Here is a 25,778-nt window from a genome sequence, read left to right on the forward strand (position 1 = left end):
CTAGGAATGGTCTTGCAAAGGAAGGAGATGCAGTGATGCAACAAAATGGCCCATTTGGATAAAGAGAGGAGAAGCTAGAGAAGAGATTCACTTAGGAAGCAAGAAACCAGGGCCACATGGGGGACAGCAGGTGTTATCTGTTGAAGCCCAGGTACCAAAAACCCTGGAAACACTTGGAGGTATAAGGATGATTGGAGAGGACTTGCACTGACCTGTTCACCTCAGGTGAAGACTGGACAAGTGTGGAGCAGAGGGACTCAGAGCAGGAAACAGAAGTTATGGGGATGTACAATCACAAAAAGGATGTGGAGCAGCAGTGTTCCGTGTGACGCATCCCAAGGAACAGGAAGTGAAGCCTGCAAAAAACAATGCTTCCATGGCCCTGCAGACCTGTGGAACAGGGGGGTAGGCCTGTACACAGGCACAGGAAATGTATTAGCTTTCTAAGGAGTGAGGAAGCAGAGCTGTGAGTTATGAGAATTTAGGATTGTGCCGAACAATCAAGAAGTGGGTATCCATGCTGAGAGTCTTGTCACTGTGCAATTTTTTCACGATGTAATATGTTTGTGAACATTTTTCAGGTAAAGATGGTGAGGGAGACAGACCTCCAGGCTAAGGGGAATGTGCCCACCATTGTGGATGACATGGAGTCCTTTTATCTATTTGGCATCCCAACCAAACGTAGCAGACATTCTCCTAGCAGACATTCTCTAAGGGACAGCAGGGTGGTGGGTGGAGGGTGGAGAGAAGGACAGGTACAAGGTAGAGACAGTAAGCTTGGCTTGTCCACCTCCCCCGGGTCAAGTTACTTGTTAGAGGCTATTCAGGGTTGGTGTGGAAATACTGTCCCCGTGAATGTGATCCTTCGGGCGCCATTTCGGAAATGGGCGTGGACGCAGTTGGTGCATCAGCCTACAGGAAGCTGACATCAGAGAGGAGAGCCCTGGCCCAGGGCCTTTGTTCTCATGGTTGCTTACAATTTGTGTGCACTCTTCAGGACGAGGTGGCGGTCAAGGAAGGCATGCCTGGTGGCTGATTGGAGCATTCCCACCTCTGCTGAGGCCGTGGGGTCCTGTTTTCTGGTTGACATCCCTGTGTTCGCCACTGGGACCCAGGCCGGAGCTTGGTGAATACGGTAAGCTTGGCCTGTCCACCTCCCCCGTGCCGAGATAGTTGTTGGAGGCTATGAGGGTTGGTGCGGAAATACCGCCCCCTAAATGTGCTCGGTTTGGCCCCAGCCCGGCCAGGGGCGTGGACACCGTTGGTGCATCCGGCATGCTTGGATCGATGGTGAGTCCTCCAATAACATTCCTTGGAAAAGCTGAACAAAATGAGTGAAAACCCACTACCATCTCGCTCATCGTGACTGAGGTCTGGCACACGTTGGCAGAGGCAGAGGCAGAGGCCGAGGTGGCAGGGGCCAGGAATAGCTGCCAGGGCTTCCAATACTCGTCCTCCTCATGGGCGAATTCCTAGGCCAGGCCGATGCCCACAGCTGGGCTGTGGCCCCATCCATGTGCACGTGGCCGCTGGGTATTCTTGGCTGAGCCGAGTCAAGTGCTCGAAAGAGCCAGACATGCTGGGGCTACACAGGTGTGAGGTGTCCAACCGCACTGTTTTAAAAGGTTGGGATGACTTGGAGACACGAGGTTGCCTAGCCCTGGCCCTCCCTTTCCTGATGGGACCAGTGGGTGAGGGTGTAGCATACGTTATCTCAGGGGGCATTGGGGTGGAGTGGAGGGCAGGAGCAAAGCGGAAGTGGAATGTTGCAGGGGGCAGACCCCTGGTGATGACTGCAAGGTGCGGAACGCGAGGCATGTAGCAAAGTATCCTCCCAAGATGGCGCGCGCAAGTTCTCCAGGTGTGTGGCCGTAGCCCCCAGATGTGTGATTCTCCATTAGCTGTCAGTATACTGGGGATGCAGGAGAGTGTATCCTGAGCATTGAGGATTTTACTCAGCCTTCGGGAAGCTTGCATCGGAGAGGAGAGCCCTGGTCCGGGGCCTTTGTTCTCATGGTTGGTTGACATTTGTGTGCACTCTTCAGGATGAGGTGGCACGAGAGGGAGGCGTGGCTGAGTGGGGCGTGCCCACCTCTGCTGAGGCCAAGGGGTCCTGTTTTGTGTTTGTCATCCCTGTGTTTGCAAATGGGACCCAGGCCGGAGCGTGGCGAAGACGGTAAGCCTGGCTTGTCCACCTACCCCGTGCCGAGTCAGTTGTTGGACGCTATGAGGGTTGGTGTGGAAATACCGCCCGCTAAATGTGCTCCGTCAGGACCCGGCCTGGCCAGGGGCGTGGACGCCGTTGGTGCGTCCGGCGTGCTTGGATCGATGATGAGTCCTCCAATAACATTCCTTGGAAAAACTGAACAAAATGAGTGAAAACCCACTACCGTCTCGCTCATCGTGACTGAGGTCCGGCACATGTTGGCAGAGGCAGAGGCAGAGGCAGAGGTGGCAGGGGCAAGGGATAGCTGCCGGGGCTTCCAATACTCGTCCCCCTCATGGGCGAATTCCTAGGCCAGGCCGATGCCCACAGCTGGGCTGTGGCCCCATCCATGTTCGTGTGGCCGCTGGGTATTCTTGGCTGAGCCGAGTCCGGTGCTCGAAAGAGCCAGACATGTTGGGGCTACACAGGTGTGAGGTGTCCAAGCGCCCTGTTTTAAAAGGTTGGGATGACTTGGAGACACGAGGTTGCCTAGCCCTGGCCCTCCCTTTCCTGATGGGACCAGTGGGTGAGGGTGTAGCATAGGTTATCTCAGGGGGCAGCTGGGTGGAGTGGAGGACAGGAACAAGGCGGAAGTGGAATGTTGCAGCAGGCAGACCCCTGGTGATGAAGTCAAGGTGCGGAAAGCGAGGCGTGTAGCAAAGTATTCTCCCAAGATGGCGCGCTCAAGTTCTCCGGTTGTGTGGCTGTAGCCCCTAGATGTGCTATTCTCCATTAGCTGACAGTATACTGGGGATGCAGGAGAGTGTATCCTGAGCATTGAGGATTTTACTTAGCCTACAGGAAGCTGGCATGGGAGAGGAGAGCCCTGGTCCGGGGCCTTTGCTCTTGTGGTTGGTTGACATTTCTGTGCACTCTTCAGGATGAGGAGGCGGGCGAGGGAGGCGTGCCTGGTGGCTGAGTGGAGCATTCCCACCTCTGCTGAGACCTTGGGGTCCTGTTTTCTGGTTGGCATCTCCATGATCGTGACTGGGACCCCGACCTTGGCGTGGCAAACATGGTAAGCTTGGTTTTCCACCTGGATTGTGCCCAGCCTGTTGTTGGAGGATATGCAGGATTGGCGTGGAAATACCGCCCTCTAAATGTGCTCGGTCGGACCCCGGCCCGGCCAGGGGCGTTGTCGTGGTAGGGGCGTCTGGCGTGCTTGGATCGATGATGAGTCCTACAATAACATTCCTTGGAAAAGCTGAACAAAATGAGTGAAAACCCACTACCGTCTCGCTCATCGTGACTGAGGTCCGGCACACGTTGGCAGAGGCAGAGGCACAGGCAGAGGTGGCAGGGGCCAGGGATAGCTGCCGGGGCTTCCAATACTCGTCCTCCTCATGGGCGAGTTCCTAGGCCGGGCCGATGCCCACAGCTGGGCTGTGGCCCCATCCATATTCGTGTGGCCGCTGGGTATTCCTGGCTGAGCCGAGTCAGGTGCTTGAAAGAGCCAGACATGTTGGGGCTACACAGGTGTGAGGTGTCCAAGCGCCCTCTTTTAAAGGGTTGGGAAGACTTGGAGGCACGAGGTTGCCTAGCCCTGGCCCTCCCATTCCTGATGGGACCAGTGGGTGAGGGTGTAGCATACGTTATCTCAGGGGGCAGCGGGGTGGAGTGGAGGACAGGAACAAGGTGGAAGTGGAATGTTGCAGCAGGCAGAACCCTGGTGATGACTGCAAGGTGCGGAAAGTGAGGCATGTAGCAAAGTATCCTCCCAAGATGGCGCGCGCAAGTTCTCCAGGTGTGTGGCCGTAGCCCCCAGATGTGCGATTCTCCATTAGCTGTCAGTATACTGGGGATGCAGGAGAGTGTATCCTGAGCATTGAGGATTTTACTCAGCCTTCGGGAAGCTGGCATGGGAGAGGAGAGCCCTGGTCCGGGGCCTTTGTTCTCATGGTTGGTTGACATTTGTGTGCACTCTTCAGGATGAGGTGGCGGGAGAGGGAGGCGTGGCTGAGTGGGGCGTGCCCACCTCTGCTGAGGCCGAGGGGTCCTGTTTTGTGTTTGTCATCCCTGTGTTCGCAACTGGGACCCAGGCCAGAGCGTGGCGAAGACAGTAAGTTTGGCTTGTCCACCTACCCCGTGCCGAGCCAGTTGTTGGAGGCTATGAGGGTTGGTGTGAAAATACCGCCCCCTAAATGTGCTCGGTCGGGACCTGGCCCGGCCAGGGGCGTGGACGCCCTTGGTGCGTCCGGCGTGCTTGGATCAATGATGAGTCCTCCAATAGCATTCCTTGGAAAAGCCGAACAAAATGAGTGACAACCCACTACCGTCTCGCTCATCGTGACTAAAGTCTGGCACACGTTGGCAGAGGTAGAGGAGGAGGCAGAGGCAGGGGTGGCAGGGGCCAGGGATAGGTGCCAGGGCTTCCAATACTCGTCCTCCTCATGGGCGAATTCCTAGGCCAGGCCGATGCCCACAGCTGGGCTGTGGCCCCATCCGTGTGCGTGTGTCCACTGCGATTCTTGCCTGAGCCGAGTCAGGTGCTCGAAAGAGCCAGGCGTGCCGGGGCAACACAGGTGTGAGGTGTCCAAGCGCCCTGTTTTAAAAGGTTGGGATGACTTGGAGGCACGAGGTTGCCTAGCCCTGGCCCTCCTTTTCCTGATGGGACCACTGGGTGAGTGTGTAGCATACGTTATCTCAGGGGGCAGTGGGGTGGAGTGGAGGATAGGAACAAGGCAGAAGTGGAATGTTGCAGCAGGCAGACCCCTCTTGATGACTGCAAGGTGCGGAAAGCGAGGCGTGTAGCAAAGTATCCTCCCTAGATGGCGCGTGCAAGTTCTCCTGGTGTCTGGCCGTAGCCCCTAGATGTGCGATTCTCCATTAGCTGTCAGCATACTGGGGATGCAGGCGAGTGTATCCTGAGCATTGTGGATTTTACTCAGCCTACAAGAAGCTGGCATGGGGGAGGAGAGCCCTGGTCCAGGACCTTTGTTCTCATGGTTGGTTGACATTTCTGTGCACTCTTCAGGATGAGGTGGCGGGCGAGGGAGGCATGCCTGGTGGCTGATTGGAGCGTGGCCACCTCTGCTGAGGCCGTGGGGTCCTGTTTTCTGGTTGGCATACCCATGTTCGTGACTGGGACCCAGGCCTAGGCGTGGCAAAGACAGTAAGCTTGGTTTGTCCACCTCCATTGTTGCAAGCCTGTTGTTGGAGGATATGCAGGATTGGCGAGGAAACACTGCCCCCTAAATGTGCTCGGTCGGGCCCCGGCCCGGCCAGGGTCGTAGACGCCATTGGTGCGTCCGGCGTGCTTGGATCGATGTTGAGTCCTCCAATAACATTCCTTGGAAAAGCTGAAAAAAATGAGTGAAAACCCACTACCGTCTCGCTCATCGTGACTGAGGTCCGGCACACGTTGGCAGAGGCAGAGGCAGAGGCAGAGGTGGCAGGGACATGGAATAGCTTCCGGGGCTTCCAATACTCGTCCTCCTCATGGGCGAATCCCTAGGGCAGGCCGATGCCCACTGCTGGGCTGTGGCCCCATCCATGTGCAAGTGTCCACTGCGATTCTTGCCTGAGCCGAGTCAGGGGCTCGAAAGAGCCAGGCGTGCCGGGGCAACACAGGTGTGAGGTGTCCAAGTGCCCTGTTTTAAAAGGTTGGGATGACTTGGAGGCACGAGTTTGCCTAGCCCTGTCCCTCCTTTTCCTGATGGGACCACTGGGTGAGGGTGTAGCATATGTTATCTCAGGAGGCAGCGGGGTGGAATGGAGGGCAGGACCAAGGGGGAAGTGGAATGTTGCAGCAGGCAGAACCCTGGTGATGACTGCAAGGTACGGAAACCCAGGCGTGTAGCAAAGTATCCTCCCAAGATGGCTCGCGCAAGTTCTCAGGTTGTGTGACCGTAGCCCCCAGATGTGCGATTCTCCATTAGCTGTCAGTATACAGGGGATGCAGGAGAGTGTATCCGGAGCATTGAGGATTTTCCTCAGCCTACAAGAAGCTGGCACCGGAGAGGAGAGCCCTGGTCCGGGGCCTTTGTTTTCATGGTTGGCTGACATATGTGTGCACTCTTCAGGTGAAGGTGGCGGGCGAGGTAGGCGTGCCTGGTGGCTGAGTGGAGCGTGCCAACCTCTGCTGAGACCCTGGGGTCCTGTTTTGTGTTTGGCATCCCTGTGTTCGCGACTGGGACCCAGGCCGGAGCGTGGTGAAGAGGGTAAGCTTGGCTTGTCCACCTCCCCCGTGCCGAGCCAGTTGTTGGAGGCTATGAGGGTTGGTGTGGAAATACTGCCCCCAAAATGTGCTCCGTCGGGCCCCGGCCCGACCAGGGGCAAGGACGCCTTTGGTGCGTCCGGCTTGCTTGGATCAATGATGAGTCCTCCAATAACATTCCTTGGAAAAGCTGAACAAAATGAGTGAAAACCCACTACCGTCTCGCTCATCGTGACTGAGGTCCGGCACACGTTGGCAGAGGCAGAGGCAGAGTTGGGAGGGGCCAGGGATAGCTGCCGGGGCTGCCAATATTCGTCCTCCTCATGGGCGAATTCCTAGGCCGGGCCTATGCCCAAAGCTGGGCTGTGGCCCCGTCCCTGTGCGTGGGGCCGCTGGGTATTCTTGGCTGAGCGGGATCAGATGCTCAGCAGAGCCAGGCCTGCTGGGGAACAAGAGGTGTGAGGTGTGCAAGCGCCCTATTTTAAAGGTTGGGATGACTTGGAGGCATGAGGTTGCCTGGAGAGGGCTAGCCCTGGCCCTCCCTTTGTTAGAGGACAAGTGGGTGAGGGTGTAGCAGACCTTGTTACAGCGGGCAGCAGGCTGGAGTGTGGAGGGTGGAGGGGAGGACAGGTACAAGGCGGATGGGGCAAATTACAGCAGGCATACCCCTGGTGAAGCCTAGAAGGTGCGGAAAGCGAGGCCTGTAGCAAAGTATCCTCCCAAGATGGCGCGCCCAGGTTCCCCGTGTGTGTGGAACTAGCGCCCAGGTGCGGGATGTGGATCCCTTCTCTGGATTGGGGATGCAGGACAGTGTATGGTGAGTCTTGGGGAGTATACTCAGCCGACAGGAAGCTGGCATCAGAGAGGAGAGCCCTGGCACCGGGCCATTGTTCTCATGGTTGCTTTTCACATGTGTACACTCTTCAGGTGAAGGTGGCGGGCGAGGGAGGCGTGCCTGGTGGCTGAGTGGAGCGTGCCCACCTCTGATGAGGCCCTGGGGTCCTGTTTTTTGTTTGGCATCCCTGTGTTCGCGACTGGGACCGAGGCCGGAGCATGGCGAAGACGGTAAGCTTGGCTTGTCCACCTCCCCCGTGCCAAGCCAGTTGTTGGAGGCTATGAGGGTTAGTGTGGAAATACCGCCCGCTAAATGTGCTGGGTCGGGCCCCGGCCGGCCTGGGGCGAGGACGCCGTTGGTGCGTCCGGCGTGCTTGGATCGATGATGAGTCCTCCAATAACATTCCTTGGAAAAGCTGAACAAAATGAGTGAAAACCCACTACCGTCTCGCTCATCGTGACTGAGGTCCGGCACACGTTGGCAGAGGCAGAGACAGAGGCAGAGGTGGCAGGGGCCAGGGATAGCTGCCGGGGCTTCCAATACTCGTCCTCCTCATGGGCGAATTCCTAGGCCGGGCCGATGCCCACAGCTGGGCTGTGGCCCCATCCCTGTGCGTGGGGCCGCTGGGTATTCTTGGCTGAGCAGAATCGGATGCTCAGCAGAGCCAGGCCTGCTGGGGAACAAGAGGTGTGAGGTGTGCAAGCGCCCTATTTTAAAGGTTGGGATGACTTTGAGGCATGAGGTTGCCAGGAGAGGGCTAGACCTGGCCCTCCCTTTCTTAGAGGACCAGTGGGTGAGGTTGTAGTAGAACTTTTTGCAGCGGGCTGGAGTGTGGAGGGAGGAGGGGAAGACAGGTACAAGGCGGATGGGCAAATTGCAGCAGGCATACTCCTGGTGAAGACTAGAAGGTGCGGAAAGCAAGGCCTGTAGCAAAGTATCCTCCCAAGATGGCGTGCCCAGGTTCCCCGTGTGTGGATCCCTTCTCTGGATTCGGGATGCAGGACAGTGTATGGTGTGCCTTGGGAGTATACTCAGCCGACAGGAAGCTGGCATCGGAGAGGAGAGCCCTGGCACCGGGCCATTGTTCTCATGGAGCTTGTCACTTGTGTACACTCTTCAGGTGAAGGTGGCGGGCGACGCAGGAGTGCCTGGTGGCTGAGTGGAGCGTGCCCACCTCTGCTGAGGCCCTGGGGTCCTGTTTTGTGTTTGGCATCCCTGTGTTCGCGACTGGGTCCCAGGCCGGAGCATGGCGAAGACGGTAAGCTTGGCTTGTCCACCTCCCCCGTGCCAAGCCAGTTGTTGGAGGCTATGAGGGTTATTGTGGAAATACCGCCAACTAAATGTGCTGGGTCGGGCCCCGGCCGGCCAGGGGCGAGGACGCCGTTGGTGCGTCCAGCGTGCTTCGATCGATGATGAGTCCTCCAATAACATTCCTTGGAAAAGCTGAACAAAATGAGTGAAAACCCACTACCGTCTCGCTCATCGTGACTGAGGTCCGGCACACGTTGGCAGAGGCAGAGGCAGAGGTGGCAGGGGCCAGGGATAGCTGCCAGGGCTTCCAAATCTCGTCCTCCTCATGGGCGAATTCCTAGGCCTGGCTGATGCCCACAGCTGGGCTGTGGCCCCGTCCCTGTGTGTGGGGCCGCTGGGTATTCTTGGGTGACCGGAATCGAATGCTCAGTAGAGCCAGGCCTGCTGGGGAAGAAGAGGTGTGAGGTGTCCAAGCGCCCTATTTTAAAGATTGGGATGACTTGGAGGCATGAGGTTGCCTGGAGAGGGCTAGCCCTGGCCCTCCCTTTGTTAGAGGGTCAGTGGGTGAGGGTGTAGCTGACCTTTTTGCAGCGGTCCTGGGCGGATGGGGCAAATTACAGCAGGCATATGCCTGGTGAAGCCTAGAAGGTGCGGAAAGCAAAGCCTGTAGCAAAGTATCCTCCCAAGATGGCGCGCCCAGGTTCCCCGTGTGTGTGGAACTAGCGCCCAGGTGCGGGATGTGGATCCCTTCTCTGGATTGGGGATGCAGGACAGTGTATGGTGAGTCTTGGGGAGTATACTCAGCCGACAGGAAGCTGGCATCGGAGAGGAGAGCCCTGGCACCGGGCCATTGTTCTCATGTTGCTTGTCACATGTGTACACTCTTCAGGTGAAGGTGGCGGGCGAGGGAAGCGTGCCTGGTGGCTGAGTGGAGCGTGCCCACCTCTGCTGAGGCCCTGGGGTCCTGTTTTGTGTTTGGCATCCCTGTGTTCGCGAGTGGGACCGAGGCCGGAGCATGGCGAAGACGGTAAGCTTGGCTTGTCCACCTCCCCAGTGCCAAGCCAGTTGTTGGAGGCTATGAGGGTTAGTGTGGAAATACTGCCCGCTAAATGTGCTCGGTCGGGCCCCGGACCGGCGAGGGGCGGGAACGCCGTTGGTGCGTCCGGTGTGCTTGGATCGATGATGAGTCCTCCAATAACATTCCTTGGAAAAGCTGAACAAAATGAGTGAAAACCCACTACCGTCTCGCTCATCGTGACTGAGGTCCGGCACACGTTTGCAGAGGCCTAGGCAGAGGCAGAGGTGGCAGGGGCCAGGGATAGCTGCCGGGGCTTCCAATACTCGTCCTCCTCATGGGCGAATTCCTAGGCCGGGCCGATGCCCACAGCTGGGCTGTGGCCCCATCCCTGTGCGTGGGGCCGCTGGGTATTCTTGGCTGAGCAGAATCGGATGTTAAGCAGAGCCAGGCCTGCTGGGGAACAAGAGGTGTGAGGTGTGCAAGCGCCCTATTTTAAAGGTTGGGATGACTTTGAGGCATGAGGTTGCCAGGAGAGGGCTAGACCTGGCCCTCCCTTTCTTAGAGCACCAGTGGGGGAGGTTGTAGCAGAACTTTTCGCAGCGGGCTGGAGTGTGGAGGGAGGAGGGGAAGACAGGTACAAGGCGGATGGGCAAATTGCAGCAGGCATACCCCTGGTGAAGCCTAGAAGGTGCGGAAAGCAAGGCCTGTAGCAAAGTGTCCTCCCAAGATGGCGTGCCCAGGTTCCCCGTGTGTGTGGATCCCTTCTCTGGATTCGGGATGCAGGACAGTGTATGGTGTGCCTTGGGAGTATACGCAGCCGACAGGAAGCTGGCATCGGAGAGGAGAGCCCTGGCACCGGGCCATTGTTCTCATGGAGCTTGTCACGTGTGTACACTCTTCAGGTGAAGGTGGCGGGCGAGGCAGGCGTGTCTGGTGGCTGAGTGGAGCTTGCCCACCTCTGCTGAGGCCCTGGGGTCCTGTTTTGTGTTTGGCATCCCTGTGTTCGCGACTTGGACGGAGGCCGGAGAATGGCCAAGACGGTAAGCTTGGCTTGTCCACCTCCCCAGTGCCAAGCCAGTTGTTGGAGGCTATGAGGGTTATTGTGGAAATACCGCCCGCTAAATGTGCTGGGTCGGGCCCCGGCCGGCCAGGGGCGAGGACGCCGTTGGTGCGTCCGGCGTGCTTGGATCAATGATGAGTCCTCCAATAACATTCCTTGGAAAAGCTGAACAAAATGAGTGAAAACCCACTACCGTCTCGCTCATCGTGACTGAGGTCCGGCACACGTTGGCAGAGGCAGAGGCAGAGGTGGCAGGGGCCAGGGATAGCTGCCAGGGCTTCCAAATCTCGTCCTCCTCCTGGGCGAATTCCTAGGCCTGGCCGATGCCCACAGCTGGGCTGTGACCCCGTCCCTGTGTGTGGGGCCGCTGGGTATTCTTGGGTGACCGGAATCGAATGCTCAGTAGAGCCAGGCCTTCTGGGGAAGAAGAGGTGTGAGGTGTTTAAGCGCCCTATTTTAAAGATTGGGATGACTTGGAGGCATGAGGTTGCCTGGAGAGGGCTAGCCCTGACCCTCCCTTTGTTAGAGGGTCAGTGGGTGAGGGTGTAGCTGACCTTTTTGCAGCGGTCCTGGGCGGATGGGGCAAATTACAGCAGGCATACGCCTGGTGAAGCCTAGAAGGTGCGGAAAGCAAGGCCTGTAGCAAAGTATCCTCCCAAGATGGCGCGCCCAGGTTCCCCGTGTGTGTGGAACTAGCGCCCAGTTGTGGGATGTGGATCCCTTCTCTGGATTGGGGATGCAGTACAGTGTATGGTGAGTCTTGTGGAGTATACTCATCCGACAGGAAGCTGGCATCGGAGAGGAGAGCCCTGGCACCGGGCCATTGTTCTCATGTTGCTTGTCACATGTGTACACTCTTCAGGTGAAGGTGGCGGGCGAGGGAAGCGTGCCTGGTGGCTGAGTGGAGCGTGCCCACCTCTGCTGAGGCCCTGGGGTCCTGTTTTGTGTTTGGCATCCCTGTGTTCGCGACTGGGTCCCAGGCCGGAGCATGGCGAAGACGGTAAGCTTGGCTTGTCCACCTCCCCCGTGCCAAGCCAGTTGTTGGAGGCTATGAGGGTTATTGTGGAAATACCGCCAACTAAATGTGCTGGGTCGGGCCCCGGCCGGCCAGGGGCGAGGACGCCGTTGGTGCGTCCAGCGTGCTTCGATCGATGATGAGTCCTCCAATAACATTCCTTGGAAAAGCTGAACAAAATGAGTGAAAACCCACTACCGTCTCGCTCATCGTGACTGAGGTCCGGCACACGTTGGCAGAGGCAGAGGCAGAGGTGGCAGGGGCCAGGGATAGCTGCCAGGGCTTCCAAATCTCGTCCTCCTCATGGGCGAATTCCTAGGCCTGGCTGATGCCCACAGCTGGGCTGTGGCCCCGTCCCTGTGTGTGGGGCCGCTGGGTATTCTTGGGTGACCGGAATCGAATGCTCAGTAGAGCCAGGCCTGCTGGGGAAGAAGAGGTGTGAGGTGTCCAAGCGCCCTATTTTAAAGATTGGGATGACTTGGAGGCATGAGGTTGCCTGGAGAGGGCTAGCCCTGGCCCTCCCTTTGTTAGAGGGTCAGTGGGTGAGGGTGTAGCTGACCTTTTTGCAGCGGTCCTGGGCGGATGGGGCAAATTACAGCAGGCATATGCCTGGTGAAGCCTAGAAGGTGCGGAAAGCAAAGCCTGTAGCAAAGTATCCTCCCAAGATGGCGCGCCCAGGTTCCCCGTGTGTGTGGAACTAGCGCCCAGGTGCGGGATGTGGATCCCTTCTCTGGATTGGGGATGCAGGACAGTGTATGGTGAGTCTTGGGGAGTATACTCAGCCGACAGGAAGCTGGCATCGGAGAGGAGAGCCCTGGCACCGGGCCATTGTTCTCATGTTGCTTGTCACATGTGTACACTCTTCAGGTGAAGGTGGCGGGCGAGGGAAGCGTGCCTGGTGGCTGAGTGGAGCGTGCCCACCTCTGCTGAGGCCCTGGGGTCCTGTTTTGTGTTTGGCATCCCTGTGTTCGCGAGTGGGACCGAGGCCGGAGCATGGCGAAGACGGTAAGCTTGGCTTGTCCACCTCCCCAGTGCCAAGCCAGTTGTTGGAGGCTATGAGGGTTAGTGTGGAAATACTGCCCGCTAAATGTGCTCGGTCGGGCCCCGGACCGGCGAGGGGCGGGAACGCCGTTGGTGCGTCCGGTGTGCTTGGATCGATGATGAGTCCTCCAATAACATTCCTTGGAAAAGCTGAACAAAATGAGTGAAAACCCACTACCGTCTCGCTCATCGTGACTGAGGTCCGGCACACGTTTGCAGAGGCCTAGGCAGAGGCAGAGGTGGCAGGGGCCAGGGATAGCTGCCGGGGCTTCCAATACTCGTCCTCCTCATGGGCGAATTCCTAGGCCGGGCCGATGCCCACAGCTGGGCTGTGGCCCCATCCCTGTGCGTGGGGCCGCTGGGTATTCTTGGCTGAGCAGAATCGGATGTTAAGCAGAGCCAGGCCTGCTGGGGAACAAGAGGTGTGAGGTGTGCAAGCGCCCTATTTTAAAGGTTGGGATGACTTTGAGGCATGAGGTTGCCAGGAGAGGGCTAGACCTGGCCCTCCCTTTCTTAGAGCACCAGTGGGGGAGGTTGTAGCAGAACTTTTCGCAGCGGGCTGGAGTGTGGAGGGAGGAGGGGAAGACAGGTACAAGGCGGATGGGCAAATTGCAGCAGGCATACCCCTGGTGAAGCCTAGAAGGTGCGGAAAGCAAGGCCTGTAGCAAAGTGTCCTCCCAAGATGGCGTGCCCAGGTTCCCCGTGTGTGTGGATCCCTTCTCTGGATTCGGGATGCAGGACAGTGTATGGTGTGCCTTGGGAGTATACGCAGCCGACAGGAAGCTGGCATCGGAGAGGAGAGCCCTGGCACCGGGCCATTGTTCTCATGGAGCTTGTCACGTGTGTACACTCTTCAGGTGAAGGTGGCGGGCGAGGCAGGCGTGTCTGGTGGCTGAGTGGAGCTTGCCCACCTCTGCTGAGGCCCTGGGGTCCTGTTTTGTGTTTGGCATCCCTGTGTTCGCGACTTGGACGGAGGCCGGAGAATGGCCAAGACGGTAAGCTTGGCTTGTCCACCTCCCCAGTGCCAAGCCAGTTGTTGGAGGCTATGAGGGTTATTGTGGAAATACCGCCCGCTAAATGTGCTGGGTCGGGCCCCGGCCGGCCAGGGGCGAGGACGCCGTTGGTGCGTCCGGCGTGCTTGGATCAATGATGAGTCCTCCAATAACATTCCTTGGAAAAGCTGAACAAAATGAGTGAAAACCCACTACCGTCTCGCTCATCATGACTGAGGTCCGGCACACGTTGGCAGAGGCAGAGGCAGAGGTGGCAGGGGCCAGGGATAGCTGCCAGGGCTTCCAAATCTCGTCCTCCTCCTGGGCGAATTCCTAGGCCTGGCCGATGCCCACAGCTGGGCTGTGGCCCCGTCCCTGTGTGTGGGGCCGCTGGGTATTCTTGGGTGACCGGAATCGAATGCTCAGTAGAGCCAGGCCTTCTGGGGAAGAAGAGGTGTGAGGTGTTTAAGCGCCCTATTTTAAAGATTGGGATGACTTGGAGGCATGAGGTTGCCTGGAGAGGGCTAGCCCTGACCCTCCCTTTGTTAGAGGGTCAGTGGGTGAGGGTGTAGCTGACCTTTTTGCAGCGGTCCTGGGCGGATGGGGCAAATTACAGCAGGCATACGCCTGGTGAAGCCTAGAAGGTGCGGAAAGCAAGGCCTGTAGCAAAGTATCCTCCCAAGATGGCGCGCCCAGGTTCCCCGTGTGTGTGGAACTAGCGCCCAGTTGTGGGATGTGGATCCCTTCTCTGGATTGGGGATGCAGTACAGTGTATGGTGAGTCTTGTGGAGTATACTCATCCGACAGGAAGCTGGCATCGGAGAGGAGAGCCCTGGCACCGGGCCATTGTTCTCATGTTGCTTGTCACATGTGTACACTCTTCAGGTGAAGGTGGCGGGCGAGGGAAGCGTGCCTGGTGGCTGAGTGGAGCGTGCCCACCTCTGCTGAGGCCCTGGGGTCCTGTTTTGTGTTTGGCATCCCTGTGTTCGCGAGTGGGACCGAGGCCGGAGCATGGCGAAGAGGGTAAGCTTGGCTTGTCCACCTCCCCAGTGCCAAGCCAGTTGTTGGAGGCTATGAGGGTTAGTGTGGAAATACCGCCTGCTAAAAGTGCTCGGTCGGGCCCCGGCCGGCCAGGGGCGAGGACGCCGTTGGTGCGTCCGGCGTGCATGGATCGATGATGAGTCCTCCAATAACATTCCTTGGAAAAGCTGAACAAAATGAGTGAAAACCCACTACCGTCTCGCTCATCGTGACTGAGGTCCGGCACACGTTGGCAGAGGCAGAGGCAGAGGCAGAGGTGGCAGGGGCCAGGGATAGCTGCCGGGGCTTCCAATACTCGTCCTCCTCATGGGCGAATTCCTAGGCCTAGCCGATGCCCACAGCTGGGCTGTGGCCCCGTCCCTGTGCGTGGGGCCGCTGGGTATTCTTGGGTGAGCGGAATCGAATGCTCAGTAGAGCCAGGCCTGCTGGGGAAGAAGAGGTGTGAGGTGTCCAAGCACCCTATTTTAAAGATTGGGATGACTTGGAGGCATGAGGTTGCCTGGAGAGGGCTAGCCCTGGCCCTCCCTTTGTTAGAGGATCAGTGGGTGAGGGTGTAGCAGACCTTTTTGCAGCGGGCAGCGGGCTGGAGTGTGGAGGGTAGAGGGGGGACAGGTACAAGGCGGATGGGGCAAATTACAGCAGGCATACCCCTGGTGAAGCCTAGAAGGTGCGGAAAGCAAGGCCTGTAGCAAAGTATCCTCCCAAGATGGCGCGCCCAGGTTCCCCGTGTGTGTGGAACTAGCGCCCAGGTGCGGGATGTGGATCCCTTCTCTGGATTGGGGATGCAGGACAGTGTATGGTGAGTCTTGGGGAATATACTCAGCCGACAGGAAGCTGGCATCGGAGAGGAGAACCCTGGCACCGGGCCATTGTTCTCATGGTTGCTTGTCACTTGTGTACACTCTTCAGGTGAAGGTGGCGGGCGAGGGAGGCGTGCCTGGTGGCTGAGTGGAGCGTGCCCACCTCTGCTGAGACCCTGGGGTCCTGTTTTGTGTTTGGCATCCCTGTGTTCGCGACTTGGACCGAGGCCGGAGAATGGCGAAGACGGTAAGCTTGGCTTGTCCACCTCTCCCGTGCCAAGCCAGTTGTTGGAGGCTATGAGGGTTAGTGTGGAAATACCGCCCGCTAAATGTGCTGGGTCGGGCCCGGCCAGGCGAGGGGCGAGGACGCCGTTGGTGCGTCCGGCGTGCTTGGATCGATGATGAGTCCTCCAATAACATTCCTTGGAAAAGCTGAACAAAATGAGTGAAAACCCACTACCGTCTCGCTCATCGTGACTGAGGTCCGGCACACGTTTGCAGAGGCCTAGGCAGAGGCAGAGGTGGCAGGGGCCAGGGATAGCTGCCGGGGCTTCCAATACTCGTCCTCCTCATGGGCGAATTCCTAGGCCGGGCCGATGCCCACAGCTGGGCTGTGGCCCCATCCCTGTGCGTGGGGCCGCTGGGTATTCTTGGCTGAGCAGAATCGGATGTTAAGCAGAGCCAGGCCTGCTGGGGAACAAGAGGTGTGAGGTGTGCAAGCGCCCTATTTTAAAGGTTGGGATGACTTTGAGGCATGAGGTTGCCAGGAGAGGGCTAGACCTGGCCCTCCCTTTCTTAGAGCACCAGTGGGGGAGGTTGTAGCAGAACTTTTCGCAGCGGGCTGGAGTGTGGAGGGAGGAGGGGAAGACAGGTACAAGGCGGATGGGCAAATTGCAGCAGGCATACCCCTGGTGAAGCCTGGAAGGTTTGGAAAGCAAGGCCTGTAGCAAAGTATCCTCCCAAGATGGCGTGCCCAGGTTCCCCGTGTGTGTGGATCCCTTCTCTGGATTCGGGATGCAGGACAGTGTATGGTGTGCCTTGGGAGTATACGCAGCCGACAGGAAGCTGGCATCGGAGAGGAGAGCCCTGGCACCGGGCCATTGTTCTCATGGAGCTTGTCACTTGTGTACACTCTTCAGGTGAAGGTGGCGGGCGAGGCAGGCGTGTCTGGTGGCTGAGTGGAGCGTGCCCACCTCTGCTGAGGCCCTGGGGTCCTGTTTTGTGTTTGGCATCCCTGTGTTCGCGACTTGGACCGAGGCCGGAGAATGGCCAAGACGGTAAGCTTGGCTTGTCCACCTCCCCAGTGCCAAGCCAGTTGTTGGAGGCTATGAGGGTTATTGTGGAAATACCGCCCGCTAAATGTGCTGGGTCGGGCCCCGGCCGGCCAGGGGCGAGGACGCCGTTGGTGCGTCCGGCGTGCTTGGATCAATGATGAGTCCTCCAATAACATTCCTTGGAAAAGCTGAACAAAATGAGTGAAAACCCACTACCGTCTCGCTCATCGTGACTGAGGTCCGGCACACGTTGGCAGAGGCAGAGGCAGAGGTGGCAGGGGCCAGGGATAGCTGCCAGGGCTTCCAAATCTCGTCCTCCTCATGGGCGAATTCCTAGGCCTGGCCGATGCCCACAGCTGGGCTGTGGCCCCGTCCCTGTGTGTGGGGCCGCTGGGTATTCTTGGGTGAGCGGAATCGAATGCTCAGTAGAGCCAGGCCTGCTGGGGAAGAAGAGGTGTGAGGTGTCCAAGCGCCCTATTTTAAAGATTGGGATGACTTGGAGGCATGAGGTTGCCTGGAGAGGGCTAGCCCTGGCCCTCCCTTTGTTAGAGGATCAGTGGGTGAGGGTGTAGCAGACCTTTTTGCAGCGGGCAGCGGGCTGGAGTGTGGAGGGTGGAGGGGGGACAGGTACAAGGCGGATAGGGCAAATTACAGCAGGCATACCCCTGGTGAAGCCTAGAAGGTGCGGAAAGCGAGGCCTGTAGCAAAGTATCCTCCCAAGATGGCGCGCCCAGGTTCCCCGTGTGTGTGGAACTAGCGCCCAGGTGCGGGATGTGGATCCCTTCTCTGGATTGGGGATGCAGGACAGTGTATGGTGAGTCTTGGGGAATATACTCAGCCGACAGGAAGCTGGCATCGGAGAGGAGAGCCCTGGCACCGGGCCATTGTTCTCATGGTTGCTTGTCACTTGTGTACACTCTTCAGGTGAAGGTGGCGGGCGAGGGAGGCGTGCCTGGTGGCTGAGTGGAGCGTGCCCACCTCTGCTGAGACCCTGGGGTCCTGTTTTGTGTTTGGCATCCCTGTGTTCGCGACTTGGACCGAGGCCGGAGAATGGCCAAGACGGTAAGCTTGGCTTGTCCACCTCTCCCGTGCCAAGCCAGTTGTTGGAGGCTATGAGGGTTAGTGTGGAATACCGCCCGCTAAAAGTGCTGGGTCGGGCCCCGGCCAGGCGAGGGGCGAGGACGCCATTGGTGCGTCCGGCGTGCTTGGATCGATGATGAGTCCTCCAATAACATTCCTTGGAAAAGCTGAACAAAATGAGTGAAAACCCACTACCGTCTCGCTCATGGTGACTGAGGTCCGGCACACGTTTGCAGAGGCCTAGGCAGAGGCAGAGGTGGCAGGGGCCAGGGATAGCTGCCGGGGCTTCCAATACTCGTCCTCCTCATGGGCGAATTCCTAGGCCGGGCCCATGTCCACAGCTGGGCTGTGGCCCCATCCCTGTGCGTGGGGCCGCTGGGTATTCTTGGCTGAGCAGAATCGGATGTTAAGCAGAGCCAGGACTGCTGGGGAACAAGAGGTGTGAGGTATGCAAGCGCCCTATTTTAAAGGTTGGGATGACTTTGAGGCATGAGGTTGCCAGGAGAGGGCTAGACCTGGCCCTCCCTTTCTTAGAGCACCAGTGGGGGAGGATGTAGCAGAACTTTTCGCAGCGGGCTGGAGTGTGGAGGGAGGAGGGGAAGACAGGTACAAGGCGGATGGGCAAATTGCAGCAGGCATACCCCTGGTGAAGCCTAGAAGGTGCGGAAAGCAAGGCCTGTAGCAAAGTATCCTCCCAAGATGGCGTGCCCAGGTTCCCCGTGTGTGTGGATCCCTTCTCTGGATTCGGGATGCAGGACAGTGTATGGTGTGCCTTGGGAGTATACTCAGCCGACAGGAAGCTGGCATCGGAGAGGAGAGCCCTGGCACCGGGCCATTGTTCTCATGGAGCTTGTCACTTGTGTACACTCTTCAGGTGAAGGTGGCGGGCGAGGCAGGCGTGTCTGGTGGCTGAGTGGAGCGTGCCCACCTCTGCTGAGGCCCTGGGGTCCTGTTTTGTGTTTGGCATCCCTGTGTTCGCGACTTGGACCGAGGCCGGAGAATGGCCAAGACGGTAAGCTTGGCTTGTCCACCTCCCCCGTGCCAAGCCAGTTGTTGGAGGCTATGAGGGTTATTGTGGAAATACCGCCCGCTAAATGTGCTGGGTCGGGCCCCGGCCGGCCAGGGGCGAGGACGCCGTTGGTGCGTCCGGCGTGCTTGGATCAATGATGAGTCCTCCAATAACATTCCTTGGAAAAGCTGAACAAAATGAGTGAAAACCCACTACCGTCTCGCTCATCGTGACTGAGGTCCGGCACACGTTGGCAGAGGCAGAGGCAGAGGTGGCAGGGGCCAGGGATAGCTGCCGGGGCTTCCAAATCTCGTCCTCCTCATGGGCGAATTCCTAGGCCTGGCCGATGACCACAGCTGGGCTGTGGCCCCGTCCCTGTGTGTGGGGCCGCTGGGTATTCTTGGGTGAGCGGAATCGAATGCTCAGTAGAGCCAGGCCTGCTGGGGAAGAAGAGGTGTGAGGTGTCCAAGCGCCCTATTTTAAAGATTGGGGTGACTTGGAGGCATGAGGTTGCCTGGAGAGGGCTAGCCCTGGCCCTCCCTTTGTTAGAGGATCAGTGGGTGCGGGTGTAGCAGACCTTTTTGTAGCGGGCAGCGGGCTGGAGTGTGGAGGGTGGAGGGGGGACAGGTACAAGGCGGATGGGGCAAATTACAGCAGGCATACCCCTGGTGAAGCCTAGAAGGTGCGGAAAGCGAGGCCTGTAGCAAAGTATCCTCCCAAGATGGCGCGCCCAGGTTCCCCGTGTGTGTGGAACTAGCGCCCAGGTGCGGGATGTGGATCCCTTCTCTGGATTGGGGATGCAGGACAGTGTATGGTGAGTCTTGGGGAATATACTCAGCCGACAGGAAGCTGGCATCGGAGAGGAGAGCCCTGGCACCGGGCCATTGTTCTCATGGTTGCTTGTCACTTGTGTACACTCTTCAGGTGAAGGTGGCGGGCGAGGGAGGCGTGCCTGGTGGCTGAGTGGAGCGTGCCCACCTCTGCTGAGACCCTGGGGTCCTGTTTTGTGTTTGGCATCCCTGTGTTCGCGACTTGGACCGAGGCCAGAGAATGGCGAAGACGGTAAGCTTGGCTTGTCCACCTCTCCCGTGCCAAGCCAGTTGTTGGAGGCTATGAGGGTTAGTGTGGAAATACCGCCCGCTAAATGTGCTGGGTCGGGCCCGGCCAGGCGAGGGGCGAGGACGCCGTTGGTGCGTCCGGCGTGCTTGGATCGATGATGAGTCCTCCAATAACATTCCTTGGAAAAGCTGAACAAAATGAGTGAAAACCCACTACCGTCTCGCTCATCGTGACTGAGGTCCGGCACACGTTTGCAGAGGCCTAGGCAGAGGCAGAGGTGGAAGGGGCCAGGGATAGCTGCCGGGGCTTCCAATACTCGTCCTCCTCATGGGCGAATTCCTAGGCTGGGCCGATGCCCACAGCTGGGCTGTGGCCCCATCCCTGTGCGTGGGGCCGCTGGGTATTCTTGGCTGAGCAGAATCAGATGTTAAGCAGAGCCAGGCCTGCTGGGGAACAAGAGGTGTGAGGTGTGCAAGCGCCCTATTTTAAAGGTTGGGATGACTTTGAGGCATGAGGTTGCCAGGAGAGGGCTAGACCTGGCCCTCCCTTTCTTAGAGCACCAGTGGGGGAGGTTGTAGCAGAACTTTTCGCAGCGGGCTGGAGTGTGGAGGGAGGAGGGGAAGACAGGTACAAGGCGGATGGGCAAATTGCAGCAGGCATACCCCTGGTGAAGCCTGGAAGGTTTGGAAAGCAAGGCCTGTAGCAAAGTATCCTCCCAAGATGGCGTGCCCAGGTTCCCCGTGTGTGTGGATCCCTTCTCTGGATTCGGGATGCAGGACAGTGTATGGTGTGCCTTGGGAGTATACTCAGCCGACAGGAAGCTGGCATCGGAGAGGAGAGCCCTGGCACCGGGCCATTGTTCTCATGGAGCTTGTCACGTGTGTACACTCTTCAGGTGAAGGTGGCGGGCGAGGCAGGCGTGTCTGGTGGCTGAGTGGAGCTTGCCCACCTCTGCTGAGGCACTGGGGTCCTGTTTTGTGTTTGGCATCCCTGTGTTCGCGACTTGGACCCAGGCCGGAGAATGGCCAAGACGGTAAGCTTGGCTTGTCCACCTCCCCAGTGCCAAGCCAGTTGTTGGAGGCTATGAGGGTTATTGTGGAAATACCGCCCGCTAAATGTGCTGGGTCGGGCCCCGGCCGACCAGGGGCGAGGACGCCGTTGGTGCGTCCGGCGTGCTTGGATCAATGATGAGTCCTCCAATAACATTCCTTGGAAAAGCTGAACAAAATGAGTGAAAACCCACTACCGTCTCGCTCATCGTGACTGAGGTCCGGCACACGTTGGCAGAGGCAGAAGCAGAGGTGGCAGGGGCCAGGGATAGCTGCCAGGGCTTCCAAATCTCGTCCTCCTCATGGGCGAATTCCTAGGCCTGGCCGATGCCCACAGCTGGGCTGTGGCCCCGTCCCTGTGTGTGGGGCCGCTGGGTATTCTTGGGTGACCGGAATCGAATGCTCAGTAGAGCCAGGCCTTCTGGGGAAGAAGAGGTGTGAGGTGTTTAAGCGCCCTATTTTAAAGATTGGGATGACTTGGAGGCATGAGGTTGCCTGGAGAGGGCTAGCCCTGGCCCTCCCTTTGTTAGAGGGTCAGTGGGTGAGGGTGTAGCTGACTTTTTTGCAGCGGTCCTGGGCGGATGGGGCAAATTACAGCAGGCATACGCCTGGTGAAGCCTAGAAGGTGCGGAAAGCAAGGCCTGTAGCAAAGTATCCTCCCAAGATGGTGCGCCCAGGTTCCCCGTGTGTGTGGAACTAGCGCCCAGTTGTGGGATGTGGATCCCTTCTCTGGATTGGGGATGCAGGACAGTGTATGGTGAGTCTTGTGGAGTATACTCAGCCGACAGGAAGCTGGCATCGGAGAGGAGAGCCCTGGCACCGGGCCATTGTTCTCATGTTGCTTGTCACATGTGTACACTCTTCAGGTGAAGGTGGCGGGCGAGGGAAGCGTGCCTGGTGGCTGAGTGGAGCGTGCCCACCTCTGCTGAGGCCCTGGGGTCCTGTTTTGTGTTTGGCATCCCTGTGTTCGCGAGTGGGACCGAGGCCGGAGCATGGCGAAGACGGTAAGCTTGGCTTGACCACCTCCCCAGTGCCAAGCCAGTTGTTGGATGCTATGAGGGTTAGTGTGGAAATACCGCCTGCTAAATGTGCTCGGTCGGGCCCCGGCCGGCCAGGGGCGAGGACGCTGTTGGTGCGTCCGGCGTGCATGGATCGATGATGAGTCCTCCAATAACATTCCTTGGAAAAGCTGAACAAAATGAGTGAAAACCCACTACCGTCTCGCTCATCGTGACTGAGGTCCGGCACACGTTGGCAGAGGCAGAGGCAGAGGCAGAGGTGGCAGGGGCCAGGGATAGCTGCCGGGGCTTCCAATACTCATCCTCCTCATGGGCGAATTCCTAGGCCTAGCCGATGCCCACAGCTGGGCTGTGGCCCCGTCCCTGTGTGTGGGGCCGCTGGGTATTCTTGGGTGAGCGGAATCGAATGCTCAGTAGAGCCAGGCCTGCTGGGGAAGAAGAGGTGTGAGGTGTCCAAGCGCCCTATTTTAAAGATTGGGATGACTTGGAGGCATGAGGTTGCCTGGAGAGGGCTAGCCCTGGCCCTCCCTTTGTTAGAGGATCAGTGGGTGAGGGTGTAGCAGACCTTTTTGCAGCGGGCAGCGGGCTGGAGTGTGGAGGGTAGAGGGGGGACAGGTACAAGGCGGATGGGGCAAATTACAGCAGGCATACCCCTGGTGAAGCCTAGAAGGTGCGGAAAGCAAGGCCTGTAGCAAAGTATCCTCCCAAGATGGCGCGCCCAGGTTCTCCGTGTGTGTGGAACTAGCGCCCAGGTGCGGGATGTGGATCCCTTCTCTGGATTGGGGATGCAGGACAGTGTATGGTGAGTCTTGGGGAATATACTCAGCCGACAGGAAGCTGGCATCGGAGAGGAGAGCCCTGGCACCGGGCCATTGTTCTCATGGTTGCTTGTCACTTGTGTACACTCTTCAGGTGAAGGTGGCGGGCGAGGGAGGCGTGCCTGGTGGCTGAGTGGAGCGTGCCCACCTCTGCTGAGACCCTGGGGTCCTGTTTTGTGTTTGGCATCCCTGTGTTCGCGACTTGGACCGAGGCCGGAGAATGGCGAAGACGGTAAGCTTGGCTTGTCCACCTCTCCCGTGCCAAGCCAGTTGTTGGAGGCTATGAGGGTTAGTGTGGAAATACCGCCCGCTAAATGTGCTGGGTCGGGCCCGGCCAGGCGAGGGGCGAGGACGCCGTTGGTGCGTCCGGCGTGCTTGGATCGATGATGAGTCCTCCAATAACATTCCTTGGAAAAGCTGAACAAAATGAGTGAAAACCCACTACCGTCTCGCTCATCGTGACTGAGGTCCGGCACACGTTGGCAGAGGACTAGGCAGAGGCAGAGGTGGAAGGGGCCAGGGATAGCTGCCGGGGCTTCCAATACTCGTCCTCCTCATGGGCGAATTCCTAGGCCGGGCCGATGCCCACAGCTGGGCTGTGGCCCCATCCCTGTGCGTGGGGCCGCTGGGTATTCTTGGCTGAGCAGAATCGGATGTTAAGCAGAGCCAGGCCTGCTGGGGAACAAGAGGTGTGAGGTGTGCAAGCGCCCTATTTTAAAGGTTGGGATGACTTTGAGGCATGAGGTTGCCAGGAGAGGGCTAGACCTGGCCCTCCCTTTCTTAGAGCACCAGTGGGGGAGGTTGTAGCAGAACTTTTCGCAGCGGGCTGGAGTGTGGAGGGAGGAGGGGAAGACAGGTACAAGGCGGATGGGCAAATTGCAGCAGGCATACCCCTGGTGAAGCCTGGAAGGTTTGGAAAGCAAGGCCTGTAGCAAAGTATCCTCCCAAGATGGCGTGCCCAGGTTCCCCGTGTGTGTGGATCCCTTCTCTGGATTCGGGATGCAGGACAGTGTATGGTGTGCCTTGGGAGTATACTCAGCCGACAGGAAGCTGGCATCGGAGAGGAGAGCCCTGGCACCGGGCCATTGTTCTCATGGAGCTTGTCACGTGTGTACACTCTTCAGGTGAAGGTGGCGGGCGAGGCAGGCGTGTCTGGTGGCTGAGTGGAGCTTGCCCACCTCTGCTGAGGCCCTGGGGTCCTGTTTTGTGTTTGGCATCCCTGTGTTCGCGACTTGGACCGAGGCCGGAGAATGGCCAAGACGGTAAGCTTGGCTTGTCCACCTCCCCCGTGCCAAGCCAGTTGTTGGAGGCTATGAGGGTTATTGTGGAAATACCGCCCGCTAAATGTGCTGGGTCGGGCCCCGGCCGGCCAGGGGCGAGGACGCCGTTGGTGCGTCCGGCGTGCTTGGATCAATGATGAGTCCTCCAATAACATTCCTTGGAAAAGCTGAACAAAATGAGTGAAAACCCACTACCGTCTCGCTCATCGTGACTGAGGTCCGGCACACGTTGGCAGAGGCAGAGGCAGAGGTGGCAGGGGCCAGGGATAGCTGCCAGGGCTTCCAAATCTCGTCCTCCTCATGGGCGATTTCCTAGGCCTGGCCGATGCCCACAGCTGGGCTGTGGCCCCGTCCCTGTGTGTGGGGCCGCTGGGTATTCTTGGGTGACCGGAATCGAATGCTCAGTAGAGCCAGGCCTTCTGGGGAAGAAGAGGTGTGAGGTGTTTAAGCGCCCTATTTTAAAGATTGGGATGACTTGGAGGCATGAGGTTGCCTGGAGAGGGCTAGCCCTGGCCCTCCCTTTGTTAGAGGGTCAGTGGGTGAGGGTGTAGCTGACCTTTTTGCAGCGGTCCTGGGCGGATGGGGCAAATTACAGCAGGCATACGCCTGGTGAAGCCTAGAAGGTGCGGAAAGCAAGGCCTGTAGCAAAGTATCCTCCCAAGATGGCGCGCCCAGGTTCCCCGTGTGTGTGGAACTAGCGCCCAGTTGTGGGATGTGGATCCCTTCTCTGGATTGGGGATGCAGGACAGTGTATGGTGAGTCTTGTGGAGTATACTCAGCCGACAGGAAGCTGGCATCGGAGAGGAGAGCCCTGGCACCGGGCCATTGTTCTCATGTTGCTTGTCACATGTGTACACTCTTCAGGTGAAGGTGGCGGGCGAGGGAAGCGTGCCTGGTGGCTGAGTGGAGCGTGCCCACCTCTGCTGAGGCCCTGGGGTCCTGTTTTGTGTTTGGCATCCCTGTGTTCGCGAGTGGGACCGAGGCCGGAGCATGGCGAAGACGGTAAGCTTGGCTTGACCACCTCCCCAGTGCCAAGCCAGTTGTTGGATGCTATGAGGGTTAGTGTGGAAATACCGCCTGCTAAATGTGCTCGGTCGGGCCCCGGCCGGCCAGGGGCGAGGACGCTGTTGGTGCGTCCGGCGTGCATGGATCGATGATGAGTCCTCCAATAACATTCCTTGGAAAAGCTGAACAAAATGAGTGAAAACCCACTACCGTCTCGCTCATCGTGACTGAGGTCCGGCACACGTTGGCAGAGGCAGAGGCAGAGGCAGAGGTGGCAGGGGCCAGGGATAGCTGCCGGGGCTTCCAATACTCATCCTCCTCATGGGCGAATTCCTAGGCCTAGCCGATGCCCACAGCTGGGCTGTGGCCCCGTCCCTGTGTGTGGGGCCGCTGGGTATTCTTGGGTGAGCGGAATCGAATGCTCAGTAGAGCCAGGCCTGCTGGGGAAGAAGAGGTGTGAGGTGTCCAAGCGCCCTATTTTAAAGATTGGGATGACTTGGAGGCATGAGGTTGCCTGGAGAGGGCTAGCCCTGGCCCTCCCTTTGTTAGAGGATCAGTGGGTGAGGGTGTAGCAGACCTTTTTGCAGCGGGCAGCGGGCTGGAGTGTGGAGGGTAGAGGGGGGACAGGTACAAGGCGGATGGGGCAAATTACAGCAGGCATACCCCTGGTGAAGCCTAGAAGGTGCGGAAAGCAAGGCCTGTAGCAAAGTATCCTCCCAAGATGGCGCGCCCAGGTTCTCCGTGTGTGTGGAACTAGCGCCCAGGTGCGG

The 25,778-nt window shown here is 58.5% G+C and overlaps 1 long non-coding RNA gene across 1 annotated transcript in view; it reads left to right on the forward strand.

The window, feature by feature from the left end:
* The first annotated feature begins 6,233 nt into the window (after nucleotides 1-6,233).
* LOC308647604 overlaps nucleotides 6,234-25,778 on the forward strand; it is a 100,782-nt gene continuing 81,237 nt past the window's right edge. The window contains exons 1-2 of the long non-coding RNA XR_014021663.1: nucleotides 6,234-6,366; nucleotides 7,290-7,427. This is a non-coding gene — a long non-coding RNA (uncharacterized lncRNA). The remainder of the gene's footprint in view (nucleotides 6,367-7,289; nucleotides 7,428-25,778) is intronic.

This window comes from Spermophilus citellus, assembly GCF_964194105.1.
Source record: "Spermophilus citellus genome assembly, chromosome: 4".
NCBI classification, from domain to species: domain Eukaryota; kingdom Metazoa; phylum Chordata; class Mammalia; order Rodentia; family Sciuridae; genus Spermophilus; species Spermophilus citellus.